Consider the following 16,579-nt stretch of genomic DNA (forward strand, 5'->3'; position numbering starts at 1 on the left):
GTTTGCTGTCAGTGGAAATATTTTTCCTTTATTTGGGTTTATTTGGGTTTATTATTTGGGTTTGGGTTTTTTTTATAGATTTGGGTTTTATTTGTTTGGGTTTACTTTATTTGGGTTTTTCCTTTATTTGGGTCAGCTTTATTTTTGGTTTTTATTTTTATTTTTTTATTTGGGTTTATGATATGGCCACTGGTTGGCTACACTTATTTGATTAAATGAATGGGTTCATGACCTGAGATGATTTGACAGATACTATTTGCAAACTAAATTTCCAGGCAACTTTGAAATTAATCGTAATACGGTATATATTTCAAATATTTTTACGATATTTCAAACAGTTGTGAACGTGTTATGACAAAACTTGGTGGATGATTTGGGTTGGTGACAAGAACAAGCTGATTAGATTTTGGTTCAGGTCCAGATGCAGATCTCCCCATCAATGGGATACAAAATGTAAACTGTTCAGCTTGGTGGAGGTATGTACTCTACCGGGTGCCATTCTAGTTATCCCCATGCTTTTTGAAAAAAAACGTGGGGGGGGGGGGGGGGGGGGGTGGGGGGAGGGATGATGAATTGTCATCGTTTTTGTTTCTATCTGTTTGTGATGCTATCTCCTAAACAGTTGGGCAGAAATTTTCCAAACTTAGTAGTTAGGACCACCACATGGCAAGAAGATGGAAAAGCAGTATTTTTTTTTTGCCCATCCTCTTGGGTGGGGTCAAAAGGTCAAATATCAACAAAGGCAATGATAGGCACATTTTAAAACCTTTTAAAAAGACAATTTGTGCATGAAATCAAAATTGGGAGATGCATGAAATATGTAATGATTCTTTTGGATTTGACTCCCGGTTTATGCCCCAGGAGGTGGGGGACTTGGGGTCACAGGGGTAAAAACGGGAAAAATTTTTTTAACTCAAATTTTTATTTTGGGTCATTCTTGGTCTAACTTTGTCATCTTTCAACTTTGCTTTAGGTGGGAAGCGTGCTAATTTGCAATGGTGTATGCCATCGACGTTGCTGTAGTTATGCATTTTATTTAGCCTGAAATCATCCCCCATGACAAGAGAGCCCTAGAATAACACCACCAACAACAACAATCTACATATTGGCACTGGAAGCACCACATAATTTCTATGGACGAGCACAAATTTGTTCTACTATTTCCGTGGTTATAATATGCCAAAGTTCCCCCAAGCCTCGAGTCCAGGAGATTCATCGTCTCTGGAACTTCTGGGCCTCACTACTAGCTGCAGTCTTGGCCAAAAATATTGGCACCCTTGCACTTTTTTCAAATAATGCACCATTTCTTCCAGAAAATTGTTGAAATTAAAAATATATTTTGGTATCCACATGTGTGTTTCTTTGGTTTGCAGTGGAACAAAACAAAAAAAGCTGAAAAAATTGACAATAAGCCAAGTTTAAAAAATTTCCATTCAGCGGTTTCCGAGAAATATTTTTTGAATTATTTGCGTTTAATCCAGGATGGCTGCTATACCACGTTGCTTATGATGTCACAATCATCACAAAAGCCTTCTGCATCGGTGTCACTCCTTCCCTGAAAGTTTAGTCTCAGTTGGACATGTGGTTGCTGAGAAAAACGAGGTGTAGCACGGATGGACGGACGGATGGTCAACCCGAAAACATAATGCCTCTGGCCACCTTCGGGGGCGGAGGCATAAAAAGTGCAAGGGTGCTAATATTTTTGGCTACGACTGTATAATCTGTTTGGCAGTTTATTTCTCAAAGCTAACGTGCAAAGCCAGCACATTACGCTGTTATTACTTGACAAGGAATACCTGAAAATTCACCGCAGAGTCAATCCTTCCTCTTCCACTCTCAGCTGATCATTGGCAGTTTTTTCTCTTCTTTTTTTTCTCTGTAGCCCTTCACGTTTAGTGGCTTTCAGCCTTGTTTATGGCGATTTCAAAATAAATAAATAAATAAATAACGACATGTGGTCTTTATCCAGAATGTCATAAAATATGGCTCCTCACTGTGGGCTGGTGGTGCAGCTTCCAGCTTCCTATCTTTCCACACTTGAGGTCCTCAAATTTTAAAGACCTCTATATATTTGGAATCTCACATCAGGCAGAATGTAATGATAATAATGAGTCTCTTGGTCTGCTTCATGCTCAATGTTGGCAAGTTGGTGGCCTTGAGATTTTTGGAGTTTTAGTCCGAGCTCAATTCTGCTTTTTTTTTCCTTCTCGTCCTTACATTTCTGCCTAGCCCCTGCCCCTCCAAGTCGATTTCCTTGTAACACTCTCCAAGTCCACAGAATGGCCACAAAGTTCATATGCACGCAGTTAGAATTTAGTTAGAATTTATCTGTATGCTCCCCTCCATTCTCCGCACAAATTTGAATTTTTCTCCCTGTTCTTCTGGACATCTTCTTCCATGTTGAGGGTTGGAGGTCATAAAAGCAGCCCCTGTTTTGAGGTCTTCAACTTTTGTGAGGCGGAGAGGAGAAATTTCCTCTTTTCCAATGCCCCAAAGTGAGTTGTCACATGTTGTTAAGTCCGGACTTTGAGGAGGCCACACTATCCCAGATCCACGTCCAATCCATCGTCCACTGAATTTCGTGTACTCACTGGTGTCCGTCATGCTGAAGCCGTACCTGGAAAACAAATAAGTGAAAGAGGACACTCTATTATGCAAAGGGACTTTGTGGCCACTCTGTACATTCAATGCTCACCTCTATTCATTCATCCCCCTCTTTTCACGCTTGTTGAACTGTCGTCTTGAGCTTTTCCTTACTGCATTTCAAGCCTGCTTTGCACCACCACGGAACGGTCTCTCCCATTTCCACTACTGCGCTCTTTTCTCACCCTTTTTATGTTGCCCTATATGTGCTGGCATGCATCCATTTGTAATGCCACTGGTTTTTCCTTCCCACATTTTGTATGTTGTCCCATGGCTTCCTGCCGTTCTGCTGATCTACAAACCTCTACCTGAATTTGTCATCGTCGTTCGTATGTAGTGCAAGGCTGCGGGGTAGCATCATTGGCTGACGCCATGGCTGTGCCACTGATGCAATGCTCTCTGCTGATTAGGGCATGATTCTCTGCTGAAATCTCTGCTGATTAGGGAATTTGTAATTTGTCCAGGGTGCTGGCGATAGAAGGAGTGTGTATGCCCTCTGATAAATCTAAGAAAAGGAAAGATGAAATTTAATTTGTTACACCACACACAGTACACTTGCACCAAACTGCTTTATTACCTCTGCCACCGAATATGGACGGAGGTTATGTTTTGCACCCCTGTCTGTTTGTTTGTGATGTCTCAAAAATTTGTGGATCCATTTGGACAAAATTTGGTGGACAGGTTGGGTGTGTGACAAGGACAAAATGATTAGATGTTAGTGAAGAGTCGGATATGGATGCGAGAATTTTAGTGATTTTTCACCATTGAGAGATAGGGCCGAAAACAATATTGTCGTGTTCCCGGGGATTTAGATCCTTTAAGGTAATGGGTAGCCGATCGAGCTTTACACTCCGAGGCGTTCAGTCAACTATGGCAGTGTTGATATGTGTGGGGGAGGAGGGCAGCGAAGGGCAGCGAAGCTCTTACCTGTACGGATCCCACTAGACGTCTTCGACCCTGGTAATCAACTCAAACCAACATGGATTTTGAATGCAACAATAAACAGGTTTAATAAAATAAATGCCAGGAAACAAAGAAATGCACAATCAAACCAAGTTTCCTAAATGGAGCACCCCCACACAGACTCGTATACACACAAGGGGATGATAAAATAAACGAAAGTAAAATGTAGTGTACTCGTCTTTGAGCGGCTCTTGAACCCTGTCGGTCCTCTAACAGGTCCTCGCGTCCGTGCGTGGGAAACAGGCCCCGGCGCAAAGTCCGTGTGCAGGAAACAGGCCCCGGCGCGAAGTCCATGCGTGGGAAACAGGACTGGGCGCGCAGCTCGTTCACTCCAGCTGCCAAGCACGAAGCGAGCAGGCCACGCTTTTCTTCGTCGTCTGCTTCACACAGCAACGCGGTCTCTCAGCGCACCCAGTTGCCGCGCAGCCAGCACTAACGAGCCAATGAAAGGACAATGCGGCCGCTCAAACTGATCGCCCGGACCAAACAAAGAAAATGAATTGCGTGGATGCGTCTGCCCATCACTAAAGCCAGGACCACAGAGTATAACTTTGACTGCTTGTGATGACTGCCCCAATGCAAGTGGAAGAAAGAAAATGCTGACTGCACACGATCAATGTCCCTGGCTCAAGAGACAGAAAATGCCAGGACACAGTTCCTCGAGTCTATAAGCTTTCACACCCAGGCTCTTACGTCATCCAGGACGTACGCACGTGCTCCAATCAGCGAATCCATCTCCTCGCTCTATGGCCAATCGTTCCTCGGGGCATGGCCTCATGGCCACTTGCCGGCCTTTATGATGACCCGGTCAGTGGTATCATTGCTGGTCCTCAATGTCCTGTTTCCTGCTACTTTTATTTCGTGTTTATTTTAGGTGTGGAGTGCATGGCAGGTGTGGCGTGTGTTATAACGAACAACAACAACAACAACAGGCATTTTTAAGCCACCTTCCCTGCAAGAGCGGGGGTTAGCCTTGCGGTCCTCATGACAATCTTCTCAATTTTGCCCTATTTTCTGCATCTCCCCTTGTTAACGCCCTTGCCCGCATTTCTTCTTCGACCATCTTCAGCCAAGTCTTTCTCGGTCTTCCCCGTCCTCTACTTCCTTCTACAATCATTTCCATCACTCTTCTCAACCAATCACTTTCACCCTTCCTCAACACATGACCAAACCATCTCAAACTGTTTCTCTTCACAGCATCCATCACAGGCTCTATTCCCATCATATTTTGCAATTCATCATTTGTCTTCCTCTCTCTCAACGATACTCCACACATCCACCGAACCATTCGCATTTCCACCCTTTCCAGCCTTCATTGCTGCTCTACGTTCATTACCCATGTCTCGCTCCCATAAGTCATAACACTTCTCACACATTTAGCATACACCTTTCCCTTCAGCTTCAATGACACTCCCCTCCTCGTCAGCACGCCACTCAGTTCCCTAAACTTCTTCCATGCACATCTCACTCGAGCAACTGTTGCCGAGTCTGATCCACCTTCTCCAGTCAGCATGTCTCCTAGGTAACAAAATGTTTTCACACCTTCCAGCTTCACGCCGTCTCCAAGATCCAACTCAACATTTCCTCCATCTGCAGCTCCCTCTGTGCACACCTTACACTTGAATGTAGCTGCCACACTGGTTAATGACCCTCTCAAACCACTACATTTTTGATGAACCCACTCAGCGCACATTGTACATTGAATGGAATTCACTTCGACACCCTTCCTGCACACAGGACACGGCCACTTTCCAGTTATTTCCACCTCACCACATGCTTTGCCACTTGCCATCACCTTCGTTTTTCCGATATTCACCTTCAGACCTTTTGTCTCCATACATTCCTTCCAATTGTTCATCTTCTCCTTCAGTCCATCCATAATTTCTGCAATCAACACCAGATCATCTGCATACAACAACTCACACGGTAAACCCTCCTTTACGTTCCGAGCCAGCACCTCCACCACAGCTACAAATAGTAGTGGGCTTAGTACCGACCCCTGATGCACTCCCACCTTCACCTCAAACTCACCACTGTTCCCGTCCTTCGTCCTTACAGCTGTGCGAACTCTTTTGTACATTGCCATCACTACTCTGATCAACCATTCCTCCACTCCTAACTTCCTCAATGCCCATATCACTACTTCACGTGGAACCCTATCGAATGCTTTCTCCAGATCAACAAACCCAAGAAACAACTTCTTCCTCTTCTCCATGTACTTCTCCTGCATCTGCCTCACAATAAAAAGCACGTCTGTCGTTCCTCTTCCTGGCATAAATCCAAACTGCATTTCGTCAATCTTCACTTTCTTCCTTATCCTCCTCTCCAACGCCCTTTCCAATATCTTCATTCCATGCTCCAATAACTTTATCGCTCAATACGAGCCACAGTCCAGAGGGTCACCTTTCCCCTTGTATAGAGAGACGAGGGTACTCAGTTCCCAAACCACTGGAATGCGGCCTTCTTTCACCCCCAGATTGCAGATCTCTGTCATTCTCTTCACACCCCAACTTCCTGCTACCTTCAACATATCTCCCACAACTCCCGTCGGCACTCCCGCTTTTCTACTCTTCATTGCTTTTATCGCTTCCTCAGCTTCCTTCTTGGTTATCATCTCTGCCGGTCCTAAAACTGGGTTACTCTCGATGTTGCCATCCCATTCATTCTCTGCATTCAACAGTATTTCCATATATCTCTTCCATCTTCCTTTAATTCCATCTGGGTCCACAACGATTTGTCCCACTTCATCCTTCAAGCAACTCACCCTCCTCACATCACACCTCTCTTTCGCTATCTGCTTTGCAATCCTGAATACCACTCTCTGACCCTCTTCCAAATCCAAGCGTTCTCCGAACATTTTCCTACATGCCTCCTGCGCCTTTGCTACCTCTTTCTTTGCAGCCTTCTTGGCTGCCTTATAACTTTCATGCCCTGCCTTTTCTGCCCCCATACCCTTCGCCTTCTGCCACTCCTTGATCTTCTTCCTCTTCTCAATCTTCTTTCCAACTTCACCATCCCACCACCATGTTTCCGAGTGCCTCGGTGGTCCTTTTGTCCATCCAGATACCTCACCAACGGCTCCCAACAGACTATCTTTCATTGACATTCAACCACTTTCAAGCTCAACCACATCATCCTCTACCCTACTCAGCCTCTCTTTTAATGCCTCCCTCACTGTCACCTGTGTGTGTTATGAGTTATGACGAACAAAGGGGAAAAAAACACAGGCGATTTACATACAGTGAATTTACCCTTGATCCCTACCTAATTAACGTAACCCCACCCCTCATCATGGGGACAAAGATGCACTCTTACACGACATCCGGTCTAACGGGTCCGGACTTCGGTACAGGGGGTTCTTCTTCTTCATTGCAACATTTGGAGCACACTATCCTGCACTATCCTATACAATCCTACCTAGCCCTAAGGTATTCCATTGTCTACCCCCTCACAAACGTAAAAATATATAGCACGATATCTCAAAAGGTTGTGGATGGATTCGGACAAAACTTGATGGACGCGTTGGTTCGGTGACAAGAACAAGTCGATTATATTTTGGTTCAGGTCTGAATCCAGATCCGGCCTATCAGTGGGATACAAAACAAACTGCTCAGCCTGGCGGAGGTATGCGCTCTACCGAGTGCTGTTCTAGTTGGTTAATAGCTCACTTTCCTTTATTTATTTTCTCCCAAATTACCTACGACATGTAGTATTGTCTCCCTTGTGCCCATTAAGCTTTGCTTTCTTGGAATGAATTTCATTGTTTAAGCCTTGACTTTTCACATAAATTTGGAAACATGGTTAAAGTCAAGATATTGCAAAAGTGGAATCTTTCCAATGATCTATTGCTTTGTTTATGCTTTTCGTTTTATTTTGGTTCTTACCACGACTGAGCTGGTGCAAGAAAACATTTCGCAGAAATTCTGAAAAGCTTGAGGGTTTGCTATATTTTCACCGTTCCCAGAAAGCACTGGCTCAGTTTTTGTGGAAATCTCATTTTGGAAATTCATGGTCAGATAAGAACCCAAGGCATGTTGACAAGTATTTCATCAAGATGTTTAACCGCCGACCCCAAGGTTGATATTTTTCATGCTGATTTTTGCAAATTGTGCACTATTGGCAATATTTTGTGTATTGATATTTTATTATTCTGATTAATTATTATTCTGATTATTATTATAATTATTATTATTATTATTATTATTATATTGATTTATTCTTCTTGGTGGAACTTGTACAAAAAGTGCATGTACGACAATGGCATTAGTGGACATCATTATTAGTAGACATCATTATTAGTAGACATCATTATTAGTAGACATCATTATTAGTAGACATCATTATTAGTCGACATCATTATTAGTAGACATCATTATTAGTAGACATCATTATTAGTAGACATCATTATTAGTAGACATCATTATTAGTAGACATCATTATTAGTAGACATCATTATTAGTAGACATCATTATTAGTAGACATCATTATTAGTAGACATCATTATAAGTAGACATCATTATTAGTAGACATCATTATTAGTAGACATCATTATTAGTAGACATCATTATTAGTCGACATCATTATTGGTAGACATCATTATTAGTAGACATCATTATTGGTAGACATCATTATTAGTCAACATCATTATTGGTCGACATCATTATTAGTCGACATCATTATTGGTAGACATCATTATTAGTAGACATCATTATTAGTAGACATCATTATTAGTCGACATCATTATTGGTAGACATCATTATTAGTAGACATCATTATTGGTAGACATCATTATTAGTCGACATCATTATTGGTAGACATCATTATTAGTCGACATCATTATTGGTAGACATCATTATTAGTCGACATCATTATTGGTAGACATCATTATTAGTAGACATCATTATTAGTAGACATCATTATTAGTCGACATCATTTTTGGTAGACATCATTATTAGTAGACATCATTATTGGTCGACATCATTATTAGTCGACATCATTATTGGTAGACATCATTATTAGTAGACATCATTATTAGTAGACATCATTATTAGTAGACATCAATATTAGTAGACATCATTATTAGTAGACATCATTATTAGTAGACATCATTATTAGTAGACATCATTATTAGTAGACATCATTATTAGTAGACATCATTATTAGTAGACATCATTATTAGTAGACATCATTATTAGTCGACATCATTATTGGTAGACATCATTATTAGTAGACATCATTATTGGTAGACATCATTATTAGTCGACATCATTATTGGTAGACATCATTATTGGTAGACATCATTATTAGTAGACATCATTATTAGTAGACATCATTATTAGTAGACATCATTATTAGTAGACATCATTATTAGTAGACATCATTATTAGTAGACATCATTATTAGTAGACATCATTATTAGTAGACATCATTATTAGTAGACATCATTATTAGTAGACATCATTATTAGTAGACATCATTATTAGTAGACATCATTATTAGTCGACATCATTATTGGTAGACATCATTATTAGTAGACATCATTATTAGTAGACATCATTATTAGTAGACATCATTATTAGTAGACATCATTATTAGTAGACATCATTATTAGTAGACATCATTATTAGTAGACATCATTATTAGTAGACATCATTATTAGTAGACATCATTATTAGTAGACATCATTATTAGTAGACATCATTATTAGTAGACATCATTATTAGTAGACATCATTATTAGTAGACATCATTATTAGTAGACATCATTATTAGTAGACATCATTATTAGTAGACATCATTGTGCTTTAATGTGATTTGCAATTACATTGGCAGACAATGGACAAATTGTACATGCGATGTGAACCTGGGTTCCAAGCATCATGGGCCGTTAGTTTAGATGAGACCACTAAACCGGAATTTAGATCTCATTTCGATGAGACAGGAACGTATTAAAAACGGTGAGGTTTGGAAACGGGTCATGTAATTAATTTGATCACTTGCTTGTTAACTATTCCACATTTGATTCCTGATAAAATGGAGAACCTGTCATCCATCCTCCATCGGGTCGGTGCCTCAACATGTAAACAGCAAAATACAACAAAAGTGGTTGTTCAGTTAAAAAAACTGAAATTGTTGTGAACATGAATTAATTACATATGGATTAATCGACTTGTTTCTTTAACAGCTATCGTTTTGTCTTTGTCAGAGATTAACTTTTTGTGTGGACTTACTGGTCACTGTTTCTTTTTGTGAAAGCGAACTTGAAGTTGTGGATGCTACAGTGTAAAATGTACAGCTGGAACGTGTGAATGCAAAACGTAGAATGTTCCATGCCGTTTCTTGTACAGAGTTATCAAATGCGATTATAAACTGCATTTCTAAAGGAAAAGTTTCTGTGATCACGATTGCTACAGCAAAGCGTAGGTGCTGTAATTATGTCATTGCATTTTCGGTGAAGGACTCCAGATATAAAGCAGCCATGAAGACATGAATGTTTTTCAGTATCTGATTTTTCCACCTGCAGTTTTGCTTCCTTGGCCTGACGTTTGAGGAATGTCTGTGGGATGTGGCATTCCACACCTGAGTCAGTGCTCATGCTAAAGTGTGTGGTTTGTGGAGGAATTGATGTAATTGTTTTCTTAAATTTCTCTGTCTCTGTCTCTTTCACTATTTGTCTGTCTCGCTGTTTGTTTGTCTCTCTGTTTGTCTGTCTCTGTTTGTCTGTCTCTGTTTGTCTGTCTCGCCGTTTGTCTGTCTCACTGTTTGTCTGTCTCACTGTTTGTCTGTCTCACTGTTTGTCTGTCTCACTGTTTGTCTGTCTCACTGTTTGGTTGTCTCACTGTTTGTCTGTCTCACTGTTTGTCTGTCTCACTGTTTGTCTGTCTCACTGTTTGTCTGTCTCACTGTTTGTCTGTCTCACTGTTTGTCTGTCTCACTGTTTGTCTGTCTCACTGTTTGTCTGTCTCACTGTTTGTCTCTCTCACTGTTTGTCTGTCTCACTGTTTGTCTGTCTCACTGTTTGTCTGTCTCACTGTTTGTCTGTCTCACTGTTTGTCTGTCTCACTGTTTGTCTGTCTCACTGTTTGTCTGTCTCACTGTTTGTCTGTCTCACTGTTTGTCTGTCTCACTGTTTGTCTGTCTCACTTTTTGTCTGTCTCACTGTTTGTCTGTCTCATTGTTTCTCTGTCTTGCTTTCTGTCTTTCTGTCTCTCTGTCTGTCTGTCTGTCTTGCTACGGTATCTCTGTCTGTCTTGGTTTCTTACAGTTTGTCTGTCTCTGGCTGTCTCTGTCTGTCCTTGGTATCTCTGTCTGTCTTCGTTTCTTTCTGTTTGTCTGTCTCGCTCTCTGTCTGTCTGTCTCACTCTCTCTGTGTCTGTCTCACCCTGTCTGTCTCATTCCCTCTCTGTCTGTCTTGCTCCCTCTCTGTCTGTCTCACTCCCTCTCTGTCTGTCTCACTCCCTCTCTGTCTGTCTCGCTCCCTATATGTCTGTCCCGCCGCATGTCTGTCCCGCCGCATGTCTGTCCCGCCGCATGTGTGTCCCGCCGCATGTGTGTCCCGCCGCATGTCTGTCCCGCCGCATGTCTGTCCCGCCGCATGTCTGTCTCTCTGTGTATTAGTCCGTGGGCTGAGTAGGGTTTACATGCACCCCCCCCCCCCCCCCCCACAACTTAACTTCCCGGGTATGTCCATGTACCCCCCACCCTAGGGGTTAGGAAAAACCATGTTAACAGAAAAAAAACCTTATTCCCAAGGTACCTCCCACGCATATTTTGATCTGGTCTGGATAAAGGCTGAATAATGGATGAAATCAACAAGTATTACAACTGCTGTGGGAAGCAATAAGAAGTTGAAGTTTCTCGCGTTGATCTTCATTTGCTCTGACAAAGGTTAATGCCCAAAATGTCATCTTCTCCTTGGTTTCCACGGTGATTAGCATACCTCTGTCAATGTTCTGTTGATTTCATCCATTGTCTTACCTGTCTGCTCTCGCAGATAGGCACTTGCAACGACTAATCCCCAGGACTGGGTGGGTCTTGCTCTGTGGGTATTGTAGAAATTATCACATTTCCTTCATGGACGCAATACTTTGTTTCTAGAGATGAAGAAGGGGAACAAAACGTTATTTAGCATTCACTGATTAACCTTTTCTCGATCTCGTGTTATGTCACCATTCTGCCACTTGGATCTAAGTGGCTGTAATTATGGCGAATGAGCAAACTTTCCCTATAAAAGAGACAAGCAGAAGTACCTGGCGTTGCCAGGCGGGGGAGGGGAGGTGGAGAGGGGGGACAGGAGGGGGAGGGGGTGAAGGCAGAAGGGGAGGGGAGGGGGGAGGTGTGGGGGAGGGGGGAGGCAGGAGAGGAAGTGGAGGAGGGGGTTCATCACCTTTTCGTTAAAGATATGCTGGTGAATGTGGCGTTCATCCCGTTTCTGCGTTAAGTGTGATGCCGATCAGGAAGAAGAAGAAGCCGTACTACCAACTTCGTACACTTCCGGAATTGTTTGATTTATTTGTTTTCAAATGTCTGGTGATTGTTTTGTATTTATTTGTGCGAATGTGTACTTGTATATAACTATCATTCATTTTAAAAAGCTTCGGCACTATCGAGCGATTTATTTATTTTTAACAAAAAAACCGATCTTTTTTTTTCAATTTTTTTTCTTTCTTTTTTGCCTAAAACACTCCCAGGCACTCAATGATGAACCTCCGAAAGTTTGACGAAGATCCGTTCAGCCATCTCTGAGAAAAATGGCGACACACAGAGACCAACATCTCTCTTATATAGTAGATGGAATAGAATACGAGTCTTGAAAGCTGGTTGGTCAGTAGACAAATTGATCGATTGATTTTGTCGACTTAAAGCCAAAAAGAGAGTATGAACCACCATGGGAAGCGAGGTTTAGCCGTCCCTCTTATTTTTCTCTGATGAAACGCTCACTGAACTTCACTTCCCTTGACGGTGAACACATTCATATTGGATTTGAATTGATAAAATCTAATTTTTTTTTCACTCTGGCATGAACACATTATTTCACTTCACATGTGTGTGCATTTCACCACCTAAATTCTGCTTAATCGGGATAACTTTGGGAACAGTAAGTTGTGATAAGAATTGGTGATTGAACACAGTTTGACATTAAAGTTTTTGGCTGTTTGTGAGACCCAATGTCCTGGCACTGAGGCATATCACGTTCGCGAGCCTCCAACGTGACAATGCTTTTAGCTCGTTGCATGAAGTGGTCGTCTGTACGGAACAATGTCATGCTCAGCAACAAACTATACAAAGAATGATGCTGCACATATAACCTGAAGCTGTTGTTTCTCTTATCTTCTACCTCGCTCTCCTTGCCATCCGGCTCTTTCCTCATCCAAACCTGTTCAGTTTTGCTTGTTTGTGGAATGTTGACGACAAATTTGTGACATTGTCATTACTTTTGAAATGCGTCCTCCCATAATTCGAACCAGCGTATCGAACAGTGAAGGAAACCTGGCAAAGAGTGTGCTTGATTTTCTCCTCACCGTCCACGCCAGACAAAAGATTTCCAGAAAAAGTCATCTCTTCACCTTTTTGTGCATCTTCCAGCTGGTGTTGAAAGAGCAATACCACTTCAAATACACTTTTCTTTCCTCAGTTGTTACTGCTCGAGCCTTTGCCTTAGCCAGAGAAGAATCTGTGTTTGCACTGCAAGCTGAGTGTGGAGTGAAAAACGATGTCATTGCTATGATGTTGCTGGTATTCCAGAGTGCCCCAGGAAGTGATTACTTCCCCCAAGCTCGGCGGCTGTGTTTGTCTCGTCTAATAGTTGTGTGTTGCGTCTCGTGTATTTGTCTCTATGTATTTACTGTGTATTCAGCTCTACCACAAGCCTTACTTATGTCCTGTTAAAAAGACATTTTATTTGCGGAGGTAAGTGCCAGTTATACGCACGCTGTGAACGTCGTTCTAAATCAGTGGTTCTCAAACTTTTTTGGACTACCGCTCCCTTCTGCCCTCTTGGACCGGCCCAATGCCCCCCTTGTCCTATCGTTTGTGGTCGGACACCCAGAATTTATGTAGATAGGAAGCAAAAATAACAGAAGCCAAATATTTTCTGAATTATAATATTTTACTTTATTTTACTTTACTTTTTATTTTATTTTGCACGACCTACAATGTTTCAGCAGAACAGGTCCAGGTGAGGCAAACTGGGAATCTGTTATCACAGGCCCAAATACCGTTAGTGTGAAGGGTGGGCCTGGTGACTCACTGCAAGATTACGAACGTCTGGCTCCATCTCAGTGAGGTAGAGACGCAGATCGCCACTCTTGGTAATGTCAAGGCGGTTTTGATACTTGGTCAGCAGCACCATCACGGCGCTGAACCCTCTTTCAACGAGGTATGATGTGGGGAACGCCATCAGCAGCAGTTCTGCCTCTGTCCACATTGCGGGGTATTCGCCCCGCTCCAGAATCCAGAATTTGCCGTATTCATGCTGTGAGAATCTTGCCTTCGCCTCATCGTCATTGTGGAGGTTGATAATTTCGTCTTGTAATTCGCGCTTCATATCTTGAATGTCACATTTGAATGGGTTGATCACCCATGCTGGCACCGACAGTTCTAGCATGTCTCTGAAACGCTGCTCCATATCTCCACGAATCTTCTCAAGGTGATTGCAATAAATGAGCAGCTGTTCATCAGAAACAGCAGTTTCCTTTGCCAACTGGGGAAAGTGGTTCATATCTCTGCGGCCGAGGGTTTCCCTGTGCAGAGTCGCCTTGGTTACGAACGCGCCGATCACTTTCTTTGCTTTAATCAGCGTCATATGGTCACCCTGGAGTTGTTTGTTGACATCATTCAGTATACTGAATATGTCCGTGAGGTAAGCCACATCATGCTGAATCGCATTCACTTTCTCCAATAGCTCCGTATCAATTTCCGACAGACACTCGCCCACTGTTGAGAAGAGGGCATCGAAACGGGTCAAACAAGCACCTTTGGACAACCATCGAACTTCGGTATGCAACAAGAGCCGCTCGAATGCCTCATCGTTCTCCTGGCAAAGCTGACGAAACAGCCGATCATGCAGACGACACCTTGATTTTATTCACTGCTTTGATTACTCTTTGGAGTGATGTATGAAGTCTGGTGCTGAGAGCTTTTGCTACAAGATGCTGGCGGTGCACGACACAGTGAATGGCCAACACGGACGGTACCTGGTTCTTCAGAAGCGCAATAATACCACGCTGGCGGCCAACCATCGCTGGTGCCCTGTCTGTCGCGCAAGCGAGAATGTTCTCCATCGGTATGTTCTTATCAGTAAAGTACTTCTCCAACGTTTGGAAGATGGAAGAACCCTTCGTATCGGTCTGGAGAGAGCGGGCAAACAACATTTCTTCCACCATTTCCTGATCACGGATGAAGCAAACGTAGCAGAGTAACAGAGCTTCACTGTCACGCAAAGTGGACTCATCCAGCTGGATGGCGAAGTGTGTGCTTCTCAGCTCACTACACAGCTTATCTTCTACATCTGATGACATTTCATCAATCCGCCTGGCCACGGAATCATTGCTGAGCGCAATCGACGAGACAACTGGATTCGGATCCTGGCCCATAACGGTTTTTATCACTTCCCCAACAGCTGGTTTGATCAACTGTTCGCCGATTGAATATGGTTTTCCAGATCTGGCGATGAGCAATGACAGCTTATACGACGCTTCCAGTCCTTTATCCATGAGCTTTTGGCTGGTTTTGAACATCGTCGTTACCGTGGATCGCTTCTCAAATTTCTCTTTCAGCGATTGGAAATAGCTGACCTCTGCGCGAGCCTTATCACTGTGCTTTTTACTCAGGTGCTCGCTCAGTCGAGATGGTTTCATTGCTTCATTGGACAGCGTGATACCACACAACAAACACATCGGTAACTGTTTGTTCGTCGGAGATGGAATGAATCCATACTTGATGTATTCAACGGAATACTGACGACAGTTTTTCTTTGAGGCCGACATCTTGAAGCCGACCGGACGTGAAGCTTTTTTGAATAACGAAATCAACACGCCAAAATGTCGAAAGACTAACACCAGCGCTAACACTGACTGTTCATACCTTGCCCAATGTCTGTGCTGGCAAGGCCAGGCTGTAAAGTTGAACCAAGCACGTTGAATAGTCCAGCACGAATAGAGTATATTATATCCCGCATAAAAAAGATTCTTGCAAGCCGATTGGTTGAAATGGCACCACGTGACAAAAATTTGTGTTGTACTATTGGCCGCATTGGCGGCCAATAGTATTTCTCTGGTGTCATACACTATCATGTTTGTTGCGTGAGCATGTATGGACAAGAAAATACCTACACGACATCAGCGAATATGTGATCATAAAAACCATGGGAAAGGGGAAAGAATGTGGTCGTTGATTGGATGGCCAATTTGCCGAATGGCTCCGGGTAACCTGTTCAGACTGCAGGAAGCCCAATGAGCGCTCCAAATCGCCGCTGTTCCTCTAAATCGCCAGTGCCCTTCAAATCATTGGCAATATGGCAAGCGCCCCCCTACCGCCCGTGGACTCTCGAGCGCCCCCCTGAAAGTTCCCAGCGCCCACTGGGGGGCGGTAGGGACCACTTTGAGAAACTATATTCTAAATTATTAAGGACAGTACTGTAATGAGGCTTGCAAAATTTTTTAACACCTGTGCAGTAGTCTGGCTGTCTGCCAGTGTAGAAGCGATAATGTCACGTCACCGGCTGGTGGAGAATCAACAATATGGCAAGCGCTCAGTGGATGCCGCATCACTTTGTCTCCCGGTCTCACCTGCTTCACCCTGTGGTGAAGTGTCCTTAAGTATGTACATTATAATACAAATGAAGTGTACGCGTGTCTAATATGTACTGAAGTGAAGGTTAAGTTAGGTTTATGTGACCAAATAGTTTTTCCCTGGTAATGCATCCCTCCATTATAACACTATGTATATGGGAAAATCGTATTTGAATAACGTCA

At 42.7% G+C, this 16,579-nt stretch overlaps 1 protein-coding gene across 1 annotated transcript in view; it reads left to right on the forward strand.

Annotated features, from left to right (window-relative positions):
• ATP8A1 (ATPase phospholipid transporting 8A1) overlaps positions 1 to 16,579 on the forward strand; it is a 541,081-nt gene that overhangs the window by 195,040 nt on the left and 329,462 nt on the right. The window lies entirely within an intron of this gene.

The sequence above is a fragment of the Myxine glutinosa genome, chromosome 4 (genome assembly GCF_964187855.1).
Source record: "Myxine glutinosa chromosome 4, kmMyxGlut1.1, whole genome shotgun sequence".
In the NCBI taxonomy this organism is placed as follows: domain Eukaryota; kingdom Metazoa; phylum Chordata; class Myxini; order Myxiniformes; family Myxinidae; genus Myxine; species Myxine glutinosa.